This window comes from Diadema antillarum, unplaced genomic scaffold (assembly GCF_040938485.1).
Source record: "Diadema antillarum isolate AM-2024a unplaced genomic scaffold, OU_Dant_1.0 scf00000062, whole genome shotgun sequence".
Taxonomy (NCBI): domain Eukaryota; kingdom Metazoa; phylum Echinodermata; class Echinoidea; order Diadematoida; family Diadematidae; genus Diadema; species Diadema antillarum.
Genome location: NW_027270951.1, coordinates 2466705 through 2491109, shown reverse-complemented (window position 1 = coordinate 2491109; position 24405 = coordinate 2466705). Strand labels below are relative to the sequence as shown.

Sequence of the window (24405 nt, the reverse complement as noted above, 5' to 3'; positions counted from 1 at the left end):
ATGTTACTCTCATATTATTCAGCAACTAATTAAAACAAAAAATGAACTCATACAATGTATTTATTATTCACTCTATCAAGTTCAATTCAGAATTATAAGCATGACAATGATAACTAATGACAAACGCACCAGTTACTAGTAGTATCTGTTACAGAAAACTGCGGTTTGAATCGCTGAAATGCAATAAACGTCTGGTAAGAGGCTGTGATCAAAGCTGTCGCGTACTGTACACAAACCCACGGCGCATGCATGCTAAACCATACACTGTGGGCGGATCAGATTTATTATACACAAATTACGTCTATTAGCTGGGGACCGAACGAGTGGCCCGACAGTGTATTGCGAAATTTGTGTCGCTTACGATTTGTCCATGAACTGTGGTGCGATCTCTCGTTAAGACTAGTGGTTAAGACAGACTACTTTCATTTCTATCTTCAAGAGGAATAAGTGGATATAAATGGTTTTCATGTGAAGTTCGAAATTTGTGAAATATAACCGCCATGGCAGGGGAGGTTCGCTCGCGAAGCGACAGGCTGCTCGCCCCAGCCAGCGCTCATCACAGCCGCGGTAATCTCTCCGTGTGTTATGTGTGTGGTGCACACAGAGCGAACTGTCAGCTGCGAATTCGCCCGTTTGCTAATGAGCCTTTCTTCCCGTTTTTAGAGCATCACGAAGCATCACCTGGCAGTTATGTCCATGCAGACGGTGTTGTGGATGCCTGCCGTGTTTGCTATGCTTTCCTCATTCAGCAATGGTTAGCCTTTGACAAGAACAACACTCCAATTCCAAAGCGGTTGTACTGGCTGAAACGGGCCGACTCTGTCGGCCAGCCGAGAAAGCTGGATACCCATATCTTAACCACTCACCAGCAAATGCGAGAGGAGATCTATTCGAGACTGAGCTTCGGCAGCATTCCAGGATTATCAACTCAAGAAGACAGTGGACGCAATAACGGGGTTATGGAACCTTTATCAACAGTATCTACGGCAAATACAAACGGAGACACGAAGAGGAGGCATATATTTAACAGTTGGGATATAGAGATCCCTCCTGTTGCTGTATGTTACGGCTGCGGCGTTTCCATTCCCCAGCAGGCAGTTTGCGTTGTGCACACGAGCCACTGGTCGAAATCGGAGTCGCCATATTTCCCATGCATTCTTGGTCATCCAGCCCCAAGTGGGGCAAAGCCCGTGGATCAGTTTGGCCGAGTGCTCATGTGTGAACTCTGCTCCGGCTACCTTCTGCGTCAGTGGCAGGCCTTGGAGAGGGAGAACGTGCCTCTCCACGAGAGAGTGTACCATCTCCGCTCTACTTCCGCCGCTGCTGCTGGTGGTACCAGCGGGATCACGCGTGACGGGGATCCCCCTGGCGATCCGCGTGACGGATCAGCAGGGATATGCACCTGTTGTTACCTGTGTGGAAACGCCGTGCCACTCGGCGAAGCTCATCTCATCCACTCTCGCAGATACAACTCGGTCGACCCCTTCTACCCATTCTTGGCGAAGCACACTGCTGCTGTAGGATCCATGCCTCTTTCTTCAGAGGGTGCTGCCAGAGTATGTGGAGCCTGCAACAAAGATCTTGATGAACAGTGGAATGCCCATGAACTGACAGGAACCCCAATGGAAAAACGTGTCTACCGCACCAGGAACCAAAGCGAGCTGAAACTGTCATCCTCCGCTTCTAGTGGTTTACACACTGAGGACAGTAAAACAGAAGAAAAGGTACGTAAACATAAGTACGAGGTGTGTTACTTGTGCTGTGAAATAACCAGTCCAGCCGGAGTTCAGCCTGTAGACACCTGTGCACCAGAGGGTGAAGATGACAGAGATAAGATGTTCTTTCCATTTTTGGTTAAGGTGAAGCGCCCTCACAAGGCACGAAAGCCAGACAAAATGGGTCGCGTGCTTGTTTGCAATCCATGCTTCAATCAGTTGGAACAGCAATGGAAGACTTTCCAGCGGCAGAGCATCCCGCAGAGTGACAGACAATACTTGATCAACCCTCCTGGCAACAATGATTCAAGCAAGCCAAGCACCTACTCCAATAGACCTGCTAGCCCAATGGACGTGGTCAGAGAAACTGCCTGTTTCCTGTGCAGTGTACTCTGTAAACCTAGAGATCAATATCGACTTCATTCATTCCCCCGACGCAACCAGCAGGATCAACAGGGTAGCGTCCCTTTCTTTCCATTCCTCATGAAGCACAACCCATCAACCAATGCCACTCCCATCGACACAGCGGGAATCGCAATCACCTGCAAGTACTGCTATATCAATCTCAACACCCAGTGGCACGACTATGAGAAGTCGTCCGCCTTTGCCGACAGCAACAGGTGGCTTCGCCGATACAGTGTCAGTGGGTTTGTCTGCTTCATCTGTTCGCAGGTGGTGCAGCGGGAAGACATCCGCAAAGTCAGCACCAAGGAGTTCCCCTGCATACTGCGTCATGAGCGTCCAACTGGCGGGATCATCATGGAGGATAAGAGTACAGTGCTGACCTGTGCAACCTGCGACTTGTCGCTGTACACACAGAGGAAAGCCTTCGACCACCTTGATGTTCCTGAAGATAAGCGTGCCTATCAACTCACTCAACTGGTTGCCTCCGCAGATGATGGAGGAGAGGTAAGATCTGTTTTTCTACTCTAGTCCCAATTGTTTTCATTGTCACTCTAACCAATTGATGCTGCTAGCTACTCATATGTCTCTGAATTTTGGAGTGGGAAAATTAGACAATTCTTGTCTGTAGAACAAAGATTGGTTTTAGGGAAAAACATCTTTTTAATGAAGTACCAAGATGGATTACAGTAGACTAGACACTGTCAGTGGAGAACCAGTTGACAAGTAATGCTGTTAAAAGTTTGTGGAATGAGGAGCCTAAACTTCTCTTCACCGAAATTATGATGATTGTCATGGTAACACTTTAGTTGTCTTCCGCTAGCTCATCAGCAAACGTGAGACAAGGGGTTTTTTTAGTTGTGGGACAAAAGAAAAATGAAAAGGAGAAAGAGAAAGTCTTAAAGAATTTTCCATTGTGAACAATATTTGCAACACTATGAGTTTGGATCAATTGATTGTGGTGCCCCAGCAGTGGCGGATCCAGATGGGGGCGCGCACCCCCTCTTTATTGTTAAAACAAAAGAAATAAAAAGAAAAAAAAATGAGATAAAACCCGGAAGTGGCACCGGAAATATTGTTTGCCCCCCCCCCCCCCCCCCCCCCCCTTACGGAATTCCTGGATCTGCCCCTGCCCAGTGATAGGATCCATTATCATAGACTTCACCCTTTACCTCAGACACACAGTTTGGACCTTCAGTGAGTCAGCTTGTGAAATTTTTTTTCAAGAAGTAAAGCTGTTTGCCCAATGTGTCCTGATGAAGGACGAACTGATTTGAATTCATGGACATAATCATTGCCTAGTACTTAAAGGATGAATCCCAATTTTAAAAGCCACTACAGTGCAGGAAGGTGAAGGCAATTTGATAAACAAGGCAGTAAGTGGAATACTTACAATGTATCCGGTGAAACCACCATCTTTCTGACAACATGGTACTTGTACATGGAAGACCCCGGCAATGATCATTGTTAAAGGGCAATTCTCTAAAAAGTGTCTGATTAGAAAGAATTAAATGTCATAGGCACAATAGGATCAGTAAAAATTTAAAAAAATATCAAAATTGAATAAATATTAAGGAAGTTATGAAATTGTGAAATGTTGCTGTTTTCACAAGATGGTCAATATTCAACAGTCAACATTGAATAAAATGAATGGATTCATAATGTTGTCACCTCGCAACTTGCCACTTATACAGTTTTTTCACAAACTGGACATTGACATAAGTATTCCTTTTTTTTCCAAATTATGCCTCAGTCTCAAATCCTAATTACGCCTGACTGATCAATATTTTGAAGTTATTCAGCCAGGAACAACTTTATGTTTTAAACTTTTATAGGAGAAAATTCAAATGTTTGTCAGTTTTTTATACATTGTCAATAGAAAATTGAGGTGATGACAATATTAGCTCACTTATTTGCATCTATATTCACATCAACTGTTCAAGACCCATCTTACAAAAATTAGTGAAACTTCAAACAATTTCATAACTTCAACCCTAATTTGTATTCAATTCTGATCAAATTTCACTGTTGTGGTCCTAAAACTACTCTTTCTTGTCAGACTCATATTTGAACTAGTCCATAATTCCCCATATATGCTTATTCACTCGTCTGATAACTTTGTTTTGCATCTTTTAAAACTTAATTGCTTTCTGTAAAGGCACTTCACTCCCACCCGTCTTCCTTGACCTCATTGGTGCAAGTATGCCACTCTGCTATATTTTGACTGTGGTGTGTGTGTGTCTTTGTGTGATCATACCTAAGTGGCAATCGAGGCATGCTTACCATTTTGACAATGTGCAGACAAGCGAAGCTGATAGCAGAGGCAAGTTTAAAATTGCATAGGTAAATGTCTGAGAAATGCTTGAGTGTAAAGGGTAAAATAATGTGTTTTTTTTTGTTTTATTTGTTTGTTTCAATTTTTATTTGTCTTGTTTTGTTTTTGTATTGCCGTTGGTGTTGATTTTTTGTCTCCAACAATGCAAATCAAATCTCATAGTTCTACAGATGGGCTACCCGATTCATTATGTTTTGGATCCCCCCCCCCCCCCCCCCCCCCCCCCCCCCCCCCCCCCCAGCTGCCAGGCAGTGCCTAATTTTTAGGTCCGCCTATTGAAAGCAGCCTGTTCCGGTGTCAAAAATGCAGTGCGTGCATTGGTGCACATATCATACGTGGAAGAAAATGTTTTGACTAGGTTGGAAAACAGATTCAGCTGTTCTAAGACTTCCTTCTTCTGCAATCTGTGGGGGTGCTGTGATTTTCTGTTTAAAGTTACATAATATGTGTGCAGTCTCCTGCATACACAGCTTCCGTGCATTCATTTACCAATTGTACCCTCACCTGGTTGAATTAATTGTTCTACCCCAGGGTGACTATTGATTGGGCCTAATCCCCTCCCCTCCTGGAATGTCTCGGTACAATTGCTGCTTGTAAACTGTGAGAGAGACATCACAATGATGAATACCACCAAACTGAGTAGCATCCACCCACTTTCTCCTGTAAGTGATAGGAGAAATTGTTCAGATACATCAAATTTTTGCATTTTTTCCCATGGCAACATGAATCTTGTTTGTAGAAGTAGACTTGAAAGTAATTTTGAGTAATTTCAATTCTGATGGCGAGCTGCTGTGAGATACTGCACATTGTACTAATGGATATTAATACAGGTACAACACCAGTATGTACAATTATTCAATTCCAAAGAAGGTTAATGAATAAAAAGGAAATCGCTAACATATCTGAACATTGGTCTTGTGAAGCATTCATTCACTCTTTCAGTCATATCACACAGTGTTACTTGTGAGTAGTGTATAATTTTTCTGAAAATTAGGGAGAGACACGAAATATTGCATACAATATGTACATAGTATTACTTGTGGAGTCTTATACTGTCGTAGCACTCGCTTATACTTGCCACTATTTGAGAGCGAACAGCAAGATGTCCTCAGAAATGTTTATTTACCTCGGAACTAGAGGGGAAGGTACCTCTGCTGCACATCTGGATGGAAATTGTGGGAGCCTGTATATTTACAAAGGTCGGAGGTCATTCCTATGCTAGCAACCTTTGCATGTCAATCTCCGCGCCCTGAGCCTGGCAGATCCTTGACTGCCTGAGAGTGTGACTTGGGACAGAAGCTGTGCTTGAGGTTTACCCGGGAGGGATCACAGATGCTTTGTCTCTCTACCTGGAACTGCAAATATAAGAATGAAGGAATTTAAAGAAATATCTTGTTTTCTTTTCTTCGCAGAAACAGGTTTGAAACCAGTCCTTCAGTTTAAACCCCTGTCTGTGTTTGTTACCATAATACCGTTACTCAAGTGATACCATGTTGTAGCCACTAAATTGAAATGAATAGCGTGCAGGCCGTGTATTTCAAATGGTGGGACAAATACTGTAATTTAAAGCAAAAATATTGATGATATAAGATGAAATCATAATAATGATATTCGTCATGGTTATAACAACAATAATAATACTGATACAACTACAAATCATAATTATAATAACAAATAACAATAACAATGAAATGAAGATGATGAAAAAAAGTGAGAGCAGTAATAAACATAGTGATAGTCATTACTGCCCATTTGTTTTTGTTCTTGTAAGTAAGGATCATATTTGCAAATGTGTTTGTCAAATTCATTGTGATGTGTTGTATCTTTGTTTCATAGTTTGTTTTATTAGATGTACAGAAATTAAACAAAATGAAATGAATTAATCATGATGGATATCATTCTTATTAATTGTAAGAATCATACCTCAAATAAAGGCTGTAGCCTATGCCACACCCTAATTTGACAAAAAATATCAACTGCTGTGGCATCACATCTCAAATTTGTCAAACAGTTATCTTTAACTGAGTAATTAATTTGTACAAAGCTGAAAAAACACACTCAGAACAAGGGCAGCAGTGCACTTAGTGGTATACTAGATGAATGAAGAATATGCATTCATGGGAACCTATATTAACAGGATTCCCTATTAAGTAAATATCTATACAAGCAAGTCTGTATGTTCTCAAAGCCCTCAGAAATATAAGATAGTAGACATCTTCCCTAAAATTTGTGAGATTCCCAAACATCAATACAAAGAGTATTATGGAAAACAAAACAGTAGTAATGGATGTATTGACTTGGGTTAGATAGAATTTTGAGAGGTTGCATTGCCTTTTACTATTAATGGCAGAGATGGGAAATCAGGGAATAATTTCCCTTCCTGAAATTGAATACCAAGATAGATTAGTTGATGGAGATATCTTTTCAAGAAACTGGTGAACAATTCTACGTAATGAAATTGCTACACAAATGACATTTTGTATAGCAGTCACACCAAAATGCACAGCGAATCGCTACACAGTACCAGGAAAATTATTTCCTGGAAATTATCTCTTGAACTGTAATACTAAGATTAGGAAATCATACAGAGAATTACACTTATTATCCTGACAGGATTTTTTTTTTTTACTTCTGATTTGAATCATTTTGTGGAAGTCAACAGTGTTCAGCCTTTTGAAGTAGGTTCAAGTGTATAAGATGCCCCCCCCTTTTTTTTCTGCATTAGAATGCAAGATCTGATACAGACCTCTTTGAAAGGACAACTGACGACAAGAATTTAAAGGTAGGGGATACCTTTTACAGACCTCCCAAAATGCAGCAAAGCATTAAATATGAACCTCAGCGGACTTGCTTAGGCCACTGCTTAGAAATTTGGAAGTCAACAGTTATCTAAAATTTGAATAATGCACAAAACTCAACTACTCAGTAGTTCTGTGTGTCAGTCACACGTAAGCCTTTTTGTTGCATTCTTCTGTATTTGTGATCTATAAACACAAATTATCTAAAAGTACAAGAGCTGATGTAATAACATATAGACTGTGTGGTAAGAATGTATATAGAAATGTTTGTAAGTGTTGAACTTTCTTCACAAAATATACATGATGGACACACATGCAGTACATGGGTCTGCAAAGGTAGCCTAGTAATGTACTGGAATTTACGGTGAGCCCCGAAAACAATTCAATTCAAAATCTAACTGTCAAAAAACTGTACTAAATGTTACCTTCCACTTTCAATACTTTGTGGGAGTTTCTAAAATGATATTCTCTTCAACATACCACTGTATTTATACAACTCTTCATTTAAGGCGTGCAAATGGGATTCCCTACCTTTAAGAAGAAGTACCTGGATACCAGAAGGAAAAGGCGATGGTACAATAGGCTTTGAAGGCCAGGTCTAAACACTTTGTGATGGATTCTCAAATGATGTCACTCAAACACATACACATACATATAATACACAAATACCATTCATGAAGATAAAACAGAAATTGTCACAAACCACCTGCTTCTTCACATTCTTGAAGATAGGGGTTTTCAGAGTATTGGAACATGAGACAAAAGGAGAACAAATATCTTAAGTATTAAAGCATTCCTAAAGCATTCAGTAATCAAAATCACAGCAGGAGACCATAATTTCTTACACTTGTATTTGGCGAGATGGATTTGTGGAAAATCAAGTAACATTTCACCCATCCGTACAGTATGTCTGCTTTTAAAATCGTGATACGTACTGACGAGATCAGCATCTTGGGGAGATTGTGTTTGCAGAAATGTTTTGGATATACAGTATCTTACCTTGGTCTGGTTTATTGTTGTTTATATAAGAATAAGAATTGTCTGCCTTGCTCGTATGCCTCACCTACAATGCCTGTGCACAGTGTCATTGTGAGCAAAATGCAAATGATACATTCGCAATCATCATTTCATCCTCGCGCTTGTCGCAGAATCGCTGGAGGGGTCGTCGTGACAACTACTATGTTGCCGTAGCTGTGGGTGCAAGATGCGAGCGGGAATGGGGATGGGGTAGGAGGTGGTGGAAGAGAAAGAATGGGGAAGAAATGGTGATGGATATTGATCAATCAGTGGCAGTATGAATATTGACACATGTTCAGATGTGAGGGGGAGGGGGGTGGGGTGATAATTTGGAGTGGCTACTGAAGTATAGTATGCATCTTGTTATATCGAAACAAAGTGCTCAATGGATCATCTCTGATGAATTATCAAGAGAAACTGGTCCTCAATTGAGTTTGTACCACTCTCGTAACAGGATGATGTAAGGCCCGAATCGACTCAAGATGGATGGCTCTTGTAGAATTCTATTGTTGTCCTTTGTGAGTGATTCATCATTGTCACATTGCTTCTGGCTTTTTTCCATTATAGTCTGCATTTTGAATATCTTCGCTAAACAATTTATCCATACACTGGATGATGTGCAGCATAGTTTTGCAGAGATTCCTTTCTAAGTCTTATCTTTGTATATAGACATTATTATAAAAAAAAAAAAAAACTGAAGACAACTCGGGCATAGTAACCTTTTAATAAGCGTAATTTTCCATCAAGATGATGGACAGGTATGGCTCCTGATGTTATCTGTTTCTGTTATCACATGTCAAATGAATTATTTGTATCATGTGGTGGGTGTATTAACTTTAAAGTGGAAATGATTCTGAATCATTGTCTTCAAAATTACCACGAGACAGACTTTCCCTTTTCATCCTATTTTGTTTGACATCAGCAAGTGATCTTTTGAGGTGTACAATGTACTATCCTCTGACAACTCAGACATTCTTGTACATAGCAGGTACATAGCAGTGTTGGCCTTTTTTTATGAGATGAATGAAATCATGTGAAAATGCTGGAAATAGACAAAAGCTGATCATACACTTAGCTTAAGAAAATAAGATGCACTTGCATTAAATTGCCAGAAGTGTGTTTTCACAGGAGTTCTGAAGCCATGTAATGTGAATTATTGTGGATGAATAGAATAGTAATTGCATGCAGTAGAAGGGATGACAGAATTGTGCTAATTTTTCTGCAAACAATTGATATCCACGGTCCTCCCCTGGGGGTAGGGAAGGGGTCAAGAGGGTGGGGATATATCTACTCCTAATACACTGTACATCAGTTACCTATCATGGGTGTCAAATACACAAAATGTATGTGTGGTGCTAATGCATTGTATGTAGAAGATGGGGGGGGGGGGATGAAAGTGTTTGGATGGAGATGTGGTGAGAATGGAGAGTGAGTACAGAGGGGTGATGGGAGATGGGGTTATGTCAAGGAGGATCCATTGCGGATGTTGAATAAAGCAAGCCAGGGAAGCACAACATGAGCTGTCATGCCTGCGAACCCATCACCACGTCTCCCCAGAGCGATGCCTTGATTTGGTTTCTCCCTGCTGGCAGTTTGTGGAGGAGGAGGAGGAGGAGGGAGGAGGAGGGAGGGGGGGGGGGGGGGATTGGGTGAAAGGATGGGATTTTCTTGACCTGGGTCCCAACGGGGACTGCACAGGGGTCAGCATGAGCAGATGTCAGAGAACTTGAGTGAGGAGTGGAAAGAAGGAGGAAGGAGTATGGGTGCTGGACTATTGACGATGCGGTGAGGCAATCAGCCATGTGGCTTGGAATATTGATTTGCCTCTTTTTTTCACACCTCTGGAGAATCCTCAATTTGGAAATGAATATGGGTTTGGGTCTTTTTTGGGGTCTCTTTTTTGGTGCTGTTTATAGAGCTTGTTTATGAATGTACATGTATGTCAAGTAAATGAACAGTATTCTTTTTTTTTTCTGAATTTATCAAAGACTTGAAGGAGAAGAACTCAAACTCACATAAATTGTCTAACATTTCTCCTGACTTTTTCACTCCAGTTTAGGGTTGGCTCTTTACCTGTGTCCATATTTATACTGTTTCATCATATTTTGTCATGATATTAGTGTGTCAATAAGCATTGTATAGCAAAATGCAACTTCAGAGCCCTTTTTGTGGGTATGTGGATTCCAAGCATATACCATGAGAATTAATTCTTTGTAAAGTAAAATGTGTGTGTCATTGCAAGGGAGTAGTATATTTCATGTTTAGAAGAGAGTGCAGGGTCTTATGAACCCACTTGCCTGGTTGCCTGGGGCAACTAAAAGTCATTGTTGGGCAAGTGATTCAGGGCTCTACATTAATGTTGGCCAGATGGCCAAATTTCCAAAAAGGCTACCTTTTGCTGGCCAAATTGGGCACTAAAGATTCAAAATGGATTGTTATGTTTATGTTTATCTTGGGCCACTACATTTCTTTTTTGGACTACCAGAACTTCAGATTTAAAGAGAGAAAAAGTAAATGCCAAACCCTGTGATTAGAAAGTGCATGTAAAAAGTATGGGACCCTTGGCCAATTTTTTATTTGGGAGAGTAGAGGAAATACCTTTTGTATTGTGGAGTGGTTTTGAAATGACTGTGGCGATGTGTTGCACTGTCATATTAGTGCTGATTTTGATTTATAATCTTAGGAAATAAAACCTCATGTATATCAACTTTATGTATGAATGTATATGACTAATAGAACAGACAATATTAGATTTGCCTGTCTCTTTATAAGCAGTCAACTGAAGAGAGGTAAAAACATGACAATGTAGTCAGATTCATTCCCCGAGCTGCCCTCTTTATTTGAATGCAAAAATCAGCAAAATCTCTCGTTTTCATATCAAATTAATGGTGGAGTAATGCATCTATTATCAGTAATGCTGTTCAAAAGTTGATTTTTTAATCTAAATCTTTTATATGGAAGAAGGTGCTCTTTGGAATGGCAATGTGTACATGTATATATTTCTGTATCTAATGATCTCCCTTCGTGGAGGAGGGATTGAAAAGATACATTAATCATAAGTCACCCCACCCCTCCAAATAGTCAGAAAAAAAAAAAAAGAATGTGCAGGACATTTCTGATGACGAGCAATCTGCTTTCAAGTCATGGAAGATGGAAATGGCTTGTGTACAGGTGTTTTCAAGTGGGCTTCCATAATGCAAGCGTGATGTGTGGGGTAGAGTAAGACATACTTTACACATCCCTTTCTGTGGGGAGAGAGAGAGAGAAGAGGGAGAGAGTGGGAGTAAGAGAGCGCATGTATTAGCAGCTGATCGAGCCCCAAATTACACACCAGCCATAATTATGTGCAGTGTGCCATCAATAATTGTCCAGACATTATTACATGTTTCCATTAGGGGGAGGCCGCCAATCCGTATTGTTGTCTTGCCACTTCCATCACCAAGTCCCACACAGTCATGGCTTCCCTTTCTGATCACCCATCTCCCCCTCTCCTCTTTCCTCTTCCCTCTCTCTTTCTGTCCCCCCTCTGTCTCTTCCCACGTTCTGTCGATCTCCTTCTCACAAATGTCCTTCTCACTGTCTTTCCTCCCGACTACACCTTCCTTAATGGCTTCCCGGGCAATGCCACCATCTCTTTTGATGTTGTACAAAGACCAGTGCTGTCTTTGAGTTCTTCATGTTTCCTGTTCTCTCTTCCCTATTTAGTATTGATCTGTCTGTTATTCTGTCTGTCTGTTGTCTGTATGTCTGTCTGTCTATTGCTGTCTCTGTTTCTGTGTCTGTATCTGTGTCTGTCTGTCTCTCAGTCTCTCACATTAATACAGAACAACATGACTTTGCAAAATACATTTTATTTTCAAAACCAGAAGTACAGGTACCTGTCAAGACAATATACTTTTGTGCAACAGGTGAAGGAGTCATGTTACACATTTATTTGTTATCTCACCAGGGCCATTCAGATAAACTAAACATGTGTAATTAAAATCACAAATAAAAAGCCTCATCGTTTACAAAGTGTATGTCACAGTGAAATTAGGCATAACTGACATGATCGGTTCAGTGAAACCTGAAGCATACATGTAAGTACTTTGAAGGAACGTACACTATATATGGAAGTGCTTTAATTTATGCAGTTTGACATGCTCCCACAAAACAATGACATCAGTTGCTACTAAGAACTGTAAACACCAATACTGTAAAACATGACATATTCGCGGCATGAATTTTTTGCGAATTGGAGCCGACAGCTTTTTTGCGGCATGAATTTTTTGCGAATCGGAGCCGACAGCTTTTTTGCGGCATTAAATTTGAACTGCTACTGGCATTCAATGCATATAGTGTAGACAAGAACTTTCGCGTGCATATTAATTTCGCGAATCTTGGCGCTCGCGAAATTCACGAAATTAAAATGCACGCGAACATTCCTCGTTTTACAGTATTTTTGCATTATTAATTTTTCGCGCAGAGAGGCTCAAAAACATACTCATGGTTTCTTGAATTCACGCTACATAATTGTCAACCCTTTCAAAATGTGCAGAGAAAAATTGTGATGACGTTTTTGCAGGTCTTAGAGTTTGCACTAGCCAAAAGTAGTACAAAATATGTGAAAATTGGAATACAATGAAAATTTTTGTGTTTACAGTATATGGATTAGACATTGCGATGGTGTCACTGACGTGGTCACTCTTGCCTTTGAACTCTTCATTTGTTATGCAAAGTACACATTCTGTAACTTGTTGATACTTATGATGCATTTCTGGAGGTACAAGGTCAAGATTTCTTTTGATATACTTAAAAAATATATATTTTTGCATCTCATTACAGTTTCATATCTTCTCTGTATCTAATACCCCTTTCAGTAACTCCCCTGGCTCGGGCCAGGCCCGAGCTAAGTCGAAAAATTTTGAGTTTATGAATGAGTCGGACCAAAGTGGCCCGCGCCAGGAGCAGGCTATTTTGGCGCTGCTGCAGCTAACACCAGGCGCGGGCCAGGCTCGGGCCTGGTGCCGATTGAAGAGTTTATGAATGAAAGCAGTGCCAGGCATGGGCCAAAATTCCTTTGCACAATCAAAGATCACAATTACCTGGCCGTGCCCTCCGCCGCAGCATGCATTCAGTTACCATGATACTAGTTATCCCTCACGTGGCCGAGTTCGTGAATGGGTCATCATAAAAGTAGTGCGGCTCTGCTATAGCTACTGAACGCAATTTTTACTGCTTAGCGCAGGCCAAATTAGCTCGGGCCAGGAGCTCGGGCCAGGAGCTGGCCAAAAATGCATGAGTTACTGAAAGGGGTATTAGTTCTATTTCGGCGACTATCATAAATTGGCCTTGGACCTGTAGGGCGACAGCTCTGGCTTTACTGGAAAATCTTCACCGAGACATTGTCATTATCATGGCACCTCCTAATGAAATTCTGATAATGTTGTGAAAAGCACCCTCTAAACTCATACTTTCAATAACATTGTTTCATAATCACAACTTTATCTCTGAGACAAATTTGCTTTTCAGGAAATGAAAGTTGATTTATCTAAAATTTTATTTCTTTATTTATTCAGTCTTATTTGAACAGGGTAATCTCTTCAGTTTTTATATAAAAAATACACAAGACTGACATAATAAAGAAAGTAAAATAAGTGTACATGAAATGAATTATTTGAAATTATAAATGCATAAATTAACTGTGTTATTATATTGATTAGAAGAAGAAGAAGTAATTAAAAAAAAATCAGTGAACTGAGCTTACAAATTATATGCACGAGCCATTTGCTAAAAATCCTTTGTTATGAACATTTAGATGAGTGACTACAGGTACCAGTCATACTAAACCTTTAAATGTTGAGTTCGGTAATTTGCTGAAATGGCATGGCATGGTTGTCTGATAGGATGTGTATGAGTGATGACACATAATGAGGACACTTCAGATATGCAGTCACTGTCTGTCCCACTACTCTGTCCTCTACTCTCTTCCCCCTTCTCCTCTCTCCCTCTCCCTCTTTTACCGCATTCACATTGCCTAAAAAATTGCACCTGTGTTGCACAGGGACAATGCCTAGGTGTAACACCGCAATAGTCCCGTAATAGTCCTGCTATTTGCGAAATTAAAGACACATGAAAATATTGATTCTGATCCCAATATGAATGTGGCATACACGTACACATTTCTCTGTTCAGTTTAATACTCCACGATCGCGAATTTAACCGAATCGCGAAAATTCAGACTTACTGAAAATATGGCATTTAGTATATTTCACTGTATCTCGTACACCATATCCTTGAGTGTCTTGATATCATGGTGTACGTTCATGCTCGTTACTTGGTAGTGATCTGGTTGTTCTTAACCTAACCTATTGCCTTTTAGCTCTTGTTTGTTACTGACTTTGACGCGCTTGGTTAAAATTACCAAACTTATTGGCATACAAGCATTATCATCATAGTCTAACAAAATCAAGCTTGTTTATCATCCATTTAAATTGTTAGATTGATTACTTTACTCTTACAACTAGTGACTACGGAAGCTGTGATATACCTATACTAGACAGGATGAAAATTTTACACTTCTGCTTTTACCAAGGAGCACATACATGTACACTTCTTATGTCTGACTACTTTCGTTTCCATCGCACTCATATTGTGGCAGCTAACAATGAAAATTCTATTCATTATCACACACTGGTCCAGATAGCTGAAGTAGTCTACATCTTCTTGACCCTATTGTCTCCACCATTTCACCCCTAGCCCCTCCCTTTTCGCCCACCACACCCCTCCTAAAAGGCATCACCACCCACCCATCCCTACCTCTATACTGACCCCTGTACACCCCTCCCCATCTCCCCAAGTACCAGTAGAAATACCCCTGTAGTATTTTCATCCCTCTTCCCATTCTCCAACTCCCTCGCGCATCAACCACATAATCTCCATCCACTGCACTGCATTGCCATCTCTCCCTCTCACCTCACTGAGCGCGCAGCCCTCTCTGCCCTGCCCATGTGTCCTTCCGCTCCGAGAAGGGCCCCTATTGAAAGTGTCCAGCTGTTGTGCGCGGCTTGCCGGAGAGCGTGGCATGAAAAACAGAACATGGGATAGAGAGAGAGAGGGAGAGACTGAGAGAAAAAGGATCTACTGCGGAGCGATGCTTCTCAATTGATTTGCTTAAATGAGGCCTGCAAAGCCATCCCCTAGTTCTTGCTCAATAATTAGTATGCCCCATCCAGCTCAGACGGAAGGTGAAGGAGGGGGGAGAAAAGGAAAAAATATCCTAGCTCACCAGACATCTCCGTAATTCGTATTGCACTAGCGATTTTTTTTTTCCCCTCTGCGGCTGTCTGGAGGATAGTTTTTTTTTTCTTTTGAGGCATTACGGTGGGTGATGCGGACGATTCATCAGGCGAATGTGTGAGGGAGGGATGTTATTTAATAAATCTGGATTTCCGTAATGCTCTCCATACATGCATGTTAACAGCGTGTTGACGTTTAGGATGGTATGGCGACCATGGTATGCTGCCCTCGTCAAAGATCTGCAGAATTTGTGAAGAGGAGAGAGGGCTACACATGTACATGTTCCCCTTCCACCCATATTATACACACACATACAAACTCACACAATTAAACAAAAATGCATACTAGTATATCATATGGTACATGCATGCTATACCTACAGACAAACACAATTTTAACAACACAATGTGCTGATGGCACATTTCTTTTTTTTCCCTCCTCTGTACCAACATCAATAGTGTCGACATATATTTTGCCCAATTTCCTAACACAGGTAGGAATTCAGTTAGGACTCTTTTTTTTCTTCAAATTACCATACTTGATATTCGCCGGCAATAAGGCGAAGGCCACACTATATTTAGCATAAATAAAGCAGTACACTCAGATTACGGCCAATATAAGCCAGCACTGCCAAATCATGATCTTTCTAACCCAGTGATTCACCTGCCTAACCAACACACAAAATCATGTATGGGACTGAGCAATGTGCCAATTAGCAACTCGATATCAGCCAATGAAGAGACTAATAATAATAATAATAAAGGACATTTATATTGCGCAGCTACTATAATAATATACTCTACTGTGCATAATGGTAATCAATGTTACAGACAATGCTACGTTCTACAGTCAAGAGACAACTTCTTTTTTTTCTTCTTTTTTTTTGTGGTTATCACCTTTTAATCACTGATGATTCCGTGCCAATTTGTAGAGATTAAAGGAAGTCTGAGACACAAAGCACAGTGACAACAAGTAAGTTTGCATAACCATAGCGGCGATTGCAATACAGCTGTGCTCTGAATGCATCACACAATAACACTGTTTCTTGCAATACTCATATCCACAGCAACTTTTATGGCATTTGTAAATGAAAAAATGATATATGTGCACACTCTTTCATGTGAGTTTTGTTTCCAAGTTTGATACATCAATATTTCACTCACACTCTCAAATTATTCTTCACATTACATGCTCGATTATTCATCAATAATCTCGACACACAGCCTTCAATGAAGCTTAGAATTTAACAAATAAACAGAAAAGATGTTATGGAACATGCAAAAACATTCAGGAATACACATATTACCACAAGTGAAGTGAAAATGATGAAAGTTTTGATTGGAATAAAAGCCCTCCACATGATGTGTTATATTCTCTCTTTTTATTTTTTGTCACCAAAGTTGGGATGCAGTTTGTATGGCAATGCAGCCTTGTTGCCAGTGAATATGATACACATTAAATTACCCTCAACCTCTGATTAGACCATGAAAGTGATTGAAAACATGGCATTGAAATGTAGAGTGCAAGTTAATGGCATTGGTATCATGGCTTCATGAGCTTCAGACTGGGGGTCGCTACCTTGTAGACATTCAAATTTAACATGTCATGTAATCTATCCAGTAGAGTATACCCACGAATATACAAAGGATGTGCATTCTGAGGGCAGAATGAGTGAAGTTTGGATTGCAATCTGAATCGCAATCTTAAAGGGATCGTATAGTTTTGGTTGAGACCTAATTTCAGGTTTCTAACATTTTTTGGTGAGATGATGAGAAACCTCTTATAAAATACGAAAGAGCATGTAATTCCATGAGGAATTCAACGTTTATTTGATGAAAATTGGTTTTGAAATGGCTGAGACATCCAAAACAGAGCGAGTCTAATAAAGTGTAGGACCCACCTTTTATTCCGATTGCTTTGTTTTACTTTGTTTTTGGATGTTTCAGTCATTCCAAACCCGATTTTCATCAAATAAGCTTTGAATTCCTCTTAAAATAGTATGCTCTGTACTATTTCATAAGTGTTTTCTTGGTATCTCGCAAAAAGTTAAAAGCGCAATTCTCATCTCCACTGTAATAATACTGTACCATCCCTTTAAGTTCATTTTTCAGAGTACTGTGCAAATGGGGGAAAAAATTTTACTGAATTATTGCGATGGAAACATTAATTCTATTCAGGAGGCGTTCACAAAGCGACTAAATTCCCACAAACCCACTCAACTTGAGAAGGGTTTACAGAATGAATGCTAGAAAACTCAAGACATGCTGGATGCAAGATGAGCTGTTGCATCACAAGGAACTTGTCCACAGCAGTGGGTGTCTCAGATTCATTAAGAATAAATCACACCTCTGAAGAATATAGATGTTGGTGGGTGCAATGTATTGATGATGAGATTATACCCTGTCAGTAATTTGGTTTATTGCCACTTGGTCTAATATCAGATTGTCTACTTCCCAGTTCGTCTAACACCACTACAGCTAAACTCATTTGGTCTACTATCAATTTCATCTAATGAACATTTAGTCCAATCCTCACTTGGTCTGATGCCCAGTTTGGCTAATTATCATTTTGTCTAATGACCAGGTGGACTAATTCTACTTTTGAGTCCTTGGATTTTTCCCGACTGTGGGTATTAGACCAAATGGGCATAGCCCATGTGGAAGTAGACGAACTAGTAATGAGGCTAAGTGGCAATTGAACTAAATTGTCATTAGATGAACTAGTTATAGCCGAAACAGGATTAGACCATGTGGGGCCATTAGACGAAGTGGGAGTAGACCAAGTGATAGACCACCAATAATTCACTGTCCTGTAATGGACTTTTGACTCTCAAATGTGAAAGCTGTCAAGTTTAACCCTGCAGACTGAGACAAAGAATAGATGAACAGAAGGCCTTCCCTTATGGAGGGTACAAGTCTGTCATATGCTGACTGACCGGTCAGAAAGAATCCCTTCATGTATGTAGTGGTTAGCTTTTTTCGCCCTCTAAACCTGCCCGCTTTGCTTCCCCCAAGTCATTTTGTTTCTTGGCAGCATTGAGGGCAGCTATTACCGTAAGGTCCTAATTATCCGACAGCTCCTCTTGTCTCGTCAAATCATCTTTGTGTCCACCTGGGTACTGGGCAAGGAAACGTCGCGATTACATAACAGGCAGACTTTTGGGGGCAATTCGTCCCAGGATCACGGAATAGTTTCCTTCTTCCACTCAGCTTTAATGAACAGACGTTCTTCCTTCTGTTTATTGGCATGCGACACAGACAGTCATGGAAGCATCAAGCCACGTGGTATTTGGCTGATTGATGGACAGTGACTGTTAATGGAAGATGTGTCATGTTCTTTCATGTATTCATTTTTCATGAGCAGTGTTGTGTAGATGGCTAAGTTTTGAAAATCTAATATTCATGTTGTGAATTGCTGATGTAGAGGTATACTTTAAAACCTGAAACTTGCGAATTGGAGCAGTCGACCTCTTTAGCAGCATGAAACATTTGTGACTTGCCATTGGTATTCTATGTATTGTGTAGACAAGAACTTCTGTGTGCATTATACTTTCGCAAATCTTGGCTCTTTGCAAAATTCACCAAATTTTCATGCATGCAAAAATGTCTGTTTTTTCAGTATGTCAAATTTATGCAGTACGTGAGTTTTCGTAGAGTCTGATCTACTGTACATTGTACACTGTACTTCACCAGCAGTATTCGATATTGAATCACACCTCGGCTTCAGAAGATCTATGCAAGTTTATATTGGGATATAAAGCATGGGATGGAAAGCATTGCATAATGATATATTACTATAAATTATTAACAGCCATAGTCATGTACAATATTATATAAAGACAAAGCATCAATAATATTGATAACATTCAGTTGTTTTGGGGAGATTATGGGGGGGGGGGGGGGTAATGTGGTTACAATGGTCTTGCTTGCATCTTACTTGACTCTTTAAGATGAAAGAGTCATTGGTTGAAATCTTTCTCAAAACATCAGCGCATTTCCTGGTGTCCTTTGGCAAGCTGCATAGATCTGCAAGGCTCCTCTTTCCCTAACCCATGGGGGAAATGAGAATTCTACTGTCACAGAATGTTACCATTGCCAATGCGCTCGTCGACATATCGCAGCTGACTGGAACTATTCCAGCGCATAGCGCACAGTGGAAGTCCATGGGGCAGAACATCTGTCAGCCGGAAAGGAGCTAAAAGAGCAAGTTCACACCATGTTCAAGTTGGCTTTGAGAAGTATAGTCAATGCAGACAAATAAAATGGTAAAAGTTTCATCAAAAATTGGCATGAAGGAAGAAAGATAGGGAAATGTTCAAATTTTGCACACTGTGATATTGGTCACACACACACAAGGGAAATGTTCAAATTTTGCACACTGTGATATTGGTCACACACACACATTAGAAGTTACGATGATTCCATCACCTCGTAATACTCTTTGGTTCATTACTTTGCAACTACCCCTCCGTGTTCCCAAGTGTCACTGTTGCTAGATTACCACCAGACTACAATAATTTGATGCAAAGGGTGTAAGTCATTCTCTTTGATTTTGTGTCGCACATCAGTTTAGTGAAAATAGAGCTCATTTTATGTAAAGTCTGAATTTAGATGTTGCTTTGCCAAATGTATGATTTGTTTCTTATGGCACACAAACAAAAGCAGTGAATCCAACAGACTTGTAAAGTTTCATGATCTCAGAAGAGAGTCATGACAGGACAGACTGGTCAGTTGGTCAAACAAACTTGTCAAGCTGAGAAAGGTGTCAAGTTGGTCAAGTGCACCTTCATGTTTCTAGTTTGGCCGTGTATACAAGATGACTACGAAAGAGATTCAGAAAAAGAAACCGAAAGAAAAACGAGATCATGGCTGTCATGTTTCTTCTTTAAAAAAAAACCAACAACACCAAAACCCTAGCAGGTTGTCAAGAAAGTCTGCCAATTTAAAGTTCATTGGTAATTACAGATGTTGCATTTCCATAATGTCATTCATTTTTTATACAGTGAATATAAAAATGAAGCATAAATAGAGTGAGACTTGTAAAGATAGTATCCATGATAATGTCCTCACCTCCTTCTTGGCAAATGATTTCTGAGGTGATTGAAATCTGCTTTCGCAGCCAAACTTAACATCCATGACTTTTGAAAAATGTTATTCCTTCATTTCCTTTCCTTTCCAAGATAGAGTGTAAGTCGTGAGCTTCATCCCCGGCGATCGACTGGCCCTAATTTGAACCATGGAGGCCTTGAATAAGACACCTACACACCCTAGTGCTATAGGAAGTGATTAATTGGCGGAACTTAACAAATGTCTTGAAGGTATCTTGGGAAGGTGTAGAACTTGCCAAGCCAAGCGATCTAATGTGGGAAAAACGTTCTCATTTTCACACTACAAGTGCTTATCTGTTTGGCGGCACCATTACTAAGGCATACATATTTTAGAATCATCCAACTTGAATTTGCTGACTTGTACTGCCCAGCAGATATGTGCTTCTGGAATTGTCAGAAATTCTCAGGAAGCTTTTATTCAGTAGCGAATGAGCCTATGTGGAAGGTTGGGAAATATTGTCGCATGATGAGCTGTGGATTTAGCGCGTTTGTCCATCTAAATACAATATCGTGTTTTGTGACATCGAGTTTGTTTTTCAACTTGCTCATGCTTGATTGCCTGCCATCATGTGGGCGATTAATGAGTTAAATTATGATGAAATTTTTGGTTCGTTTTCAATCCTGACAAGCAAAGATGATTGTTGGAGGTGCTATCTGACTAGGTTTTATGCTTTTCATTTGACCAGACATCCCTTCTTTCCACTCTCACATATCTGCATGTACTGATTACAGCTTGAATGATATTACGGTTCACAGGATGTCCAGTTAAATGTGGGTTTAGAGCTACAGTAAACTTTAGTGGTTTTCTTGATGTGTTTTCCAAATCTACTCATCGCAATTTATTCAGAATGAGGGAAAGGAGAAGGTGAGTTGTTAAAATTTGCCTTTGTGCCAAGATTAAAAACATTGAAATAACATGCTCTAAGTGACATGGGTGCCTTGTTTGGGGTGAGAAGGAGAGAAGGCAACACATGAAAGGTCTTGAGGTGCCTTGGTTAGGATGAATAAGTGAGGAGGCAAGTTTCCATAACTCACATAGGCACCTTGTTTGAAACGAGAGGGTATTTTGAAACTCTGATGAGTTCGACGAGTTGCTTACTCGTCATGCATTATTGAATGCTTCTTCGAATATTTGCCATATTGTCCCATATATGTGGCTAGGCTGCTTTTCCTAAATGTAAGATGTAGCTCCAGCTAAGAACGTAGTATTAAGGGTTAGTGTCATCTCAAGGTGTGGGTTGTGTTTTAAGAGAGCATTTGCAACCATTGCTCGGAGACTGGAGTGTGAGCTTGTTAGTGATGAGGGAGGACAACTTTCTTGATTGGAGGACTTGAAGGAAGGCTATGTATTCCATCTGCAGTGGCAGCATCCCCCTTCCCCCCCCCCCCCCCCAATCCTGCAAAAGTGGCTCATGTCTCCCTCACTACCATACTCCAAATCCAGCTGTGTAATCATGGCCCTGGCCCAGACAAATGTTGTCTTTTCTGTTCATATGCAGTCAGTATCTAGCTTTCCCTTTTCTCTGTCTCTCTGTTCATTTTTTCCTCTCTCCTTCGTTCTGTCGTGCTTGAGCTTGGCTAAGCATACAACTTGTGGACCAAGAGCTAGCTACTGTGTTGGTTTCTATATGTGCAAATATCCATTGTCTGTCATGGTGCCCAGGTATTTGCTGGTCCCACAAACCACATCTCCCTATTCCTAAATCCCCCACAGCCCTCCCCATACTTTGATATCCTAGCCATATGCATACATTTGTGTGTGTGTGTGTGTGTGTGTGAAAAGAAATACATTTGAGAAAACATGGTATTGTCTATTCATCCTTGTATTCATCAGATCTCATCTAAGAGTGAGTAGAAAGGACTATGTGTGTGTTCACCCCTTATCACTGCACCTGTAGTGTCTGTTTTTCTTGTTATTGCCCACTTTAAGATTGTACCCTTCCTTGACGAGTGTATGAGCAGAGAAGACCCTGTGAACAGCAGTTTACAGCCAAATACAGCAAAAAAGAAAAAGAAGGATCGTGGCAGAAATTTAAAATATATATCAGCTAGTTGCGAGATTGGTCTGTGAACTAAACCTTGAAGTAATATGGCTATTAGAAGGAATTTGAGTTCATCATACGGAAATACCATTTTAAGAATTGTGTGTGCATCGGCATTCGTGTTATCAAATTTCGGTTTTCATGCTCTTCTTAAACGTATTATTTGTCTCTTGTCTTGAGATGCCTCAAAGAAGTATATTTTGTTGGATGTCTGTATGTCTGCAAATAAAATTTTAGACATTACAGGCAGAATGAGAGATTATGTTCATGACAGTCTATAAGAGCCCCTATCCACAGAGATTGTTGAATCTATTTCCCTTGAGAACATTGTTCTTCTTCAAGAACCTGTCTATTTTTAAGACTGCTTGATCATAAAGATTGCTTTCTCTCTAAGACCAGGCGTCCACTAGGGCGCGGACAAGTCGCGGACAAGCCCCGGAATGCAAATTTGGTATTCCGCACTCCTTCGGGAACCTGTCCGCACATTCCTGAACGTGTCCGCTGACTGTCCTAAACATGTCTGGGCGTTTCCGCGCCTTCGGGAGAGAGAAAAATTTCCGCGTCCAAATTTTGATCGAGACCAAAATTTGGACGCGGAAATGAACTTCCTGACACCTTCGGCGACATGTCCTGACGATGTCCTGAAGATGTCCCGCCTGTCCGGAACCCTTCCGCTCCTTCCGCACACATTCCGGAAAGAATCCCGTGGTGTGGGGAAGCTTCGCGAATGAAAGCGGAAGACACCAGGAATGTTTTAGGACAGCGCGGAGCCGATGCGGATTTATGCCAGTGTCCGGAACCGATGCAGACATTTTGTGATCAAGACACGGAAGTGTTGTCACGTCTTGCGAGCGTCATGCCAATGAAACGCAAAAAGAGCAAGAAGGGAGGCGAGGCCCCCATGCAAATATCCCCATCACAGCCACACCTTTCGTCTAGTGATGAAGAACAGGTAAATTTAAGGAGTTCCCGGTCGCAGAAGGCAAAGGAGAACTTCGGTAATAGTTATTTTCATAAAATCAGGAAAACCACCATTTGATATGGATTTATTGAAAATATATGAAAGTGGGTTAGCAATTTAAGATATAATTCCCTTTAAAATAAAATTACTGATATCATCATAACCGGGACTTCGCTTGTTATTCATTGCAGTAACAATATCTATTATTTCATATTTTGTGGTTAGGACAAAGAAAATAGAACCGGAATTGGATTGACCTAAGAATTTAGAAAAATGTATATTTGACTGTGGTATTTTTTCTGCCAAATTCTCTCCAATCATTGAAAAATGAAAGTTAAAAATATTAGCTATATCATTGGGCTCCTCAAAAATGTTATTACCATGTCTTATTCTTGTAATGTTTGATTTCTTTTTTTGATATATTCATAGCCTGCTTCAACACCTTCAATGTATTCTTTTTATCATATTTATGTGTTTTTTTAAGTGAATCATATAATATTTTCTCTTTTCCAGCCGTATAATCTTCGTTAGAATATCTTATACGAAGTGTATTTATTTTTTTGACTTCTCATTTTTTTTTTTTGAATTTTATAATATAACCGATTTTTTCTATTTATTGAACATAAATTCTGAAACTTTGTCCTCAGTATGACAAATTTATAGTTGTTAGAATATAAAATATGAAAACTATGTGGAGGTCTACTTTAATAAACATAAGATGTTTCTTTTTATAGAGGCAAACTGTTCAAA

General features: G+C 40.2%; 1 pseudogene; it reads left to right on the top strand.

Annotated features, from left to right (window-relative positions):
* Nucleotides 1-425: 425 nt before the first annotated feature.
* LOC139716190 (uncharacterized) overlaps nucleotides 426-24405 on the top strand; it is a 243494-nt pseudogene continuing 219514 nt past the window's right edge.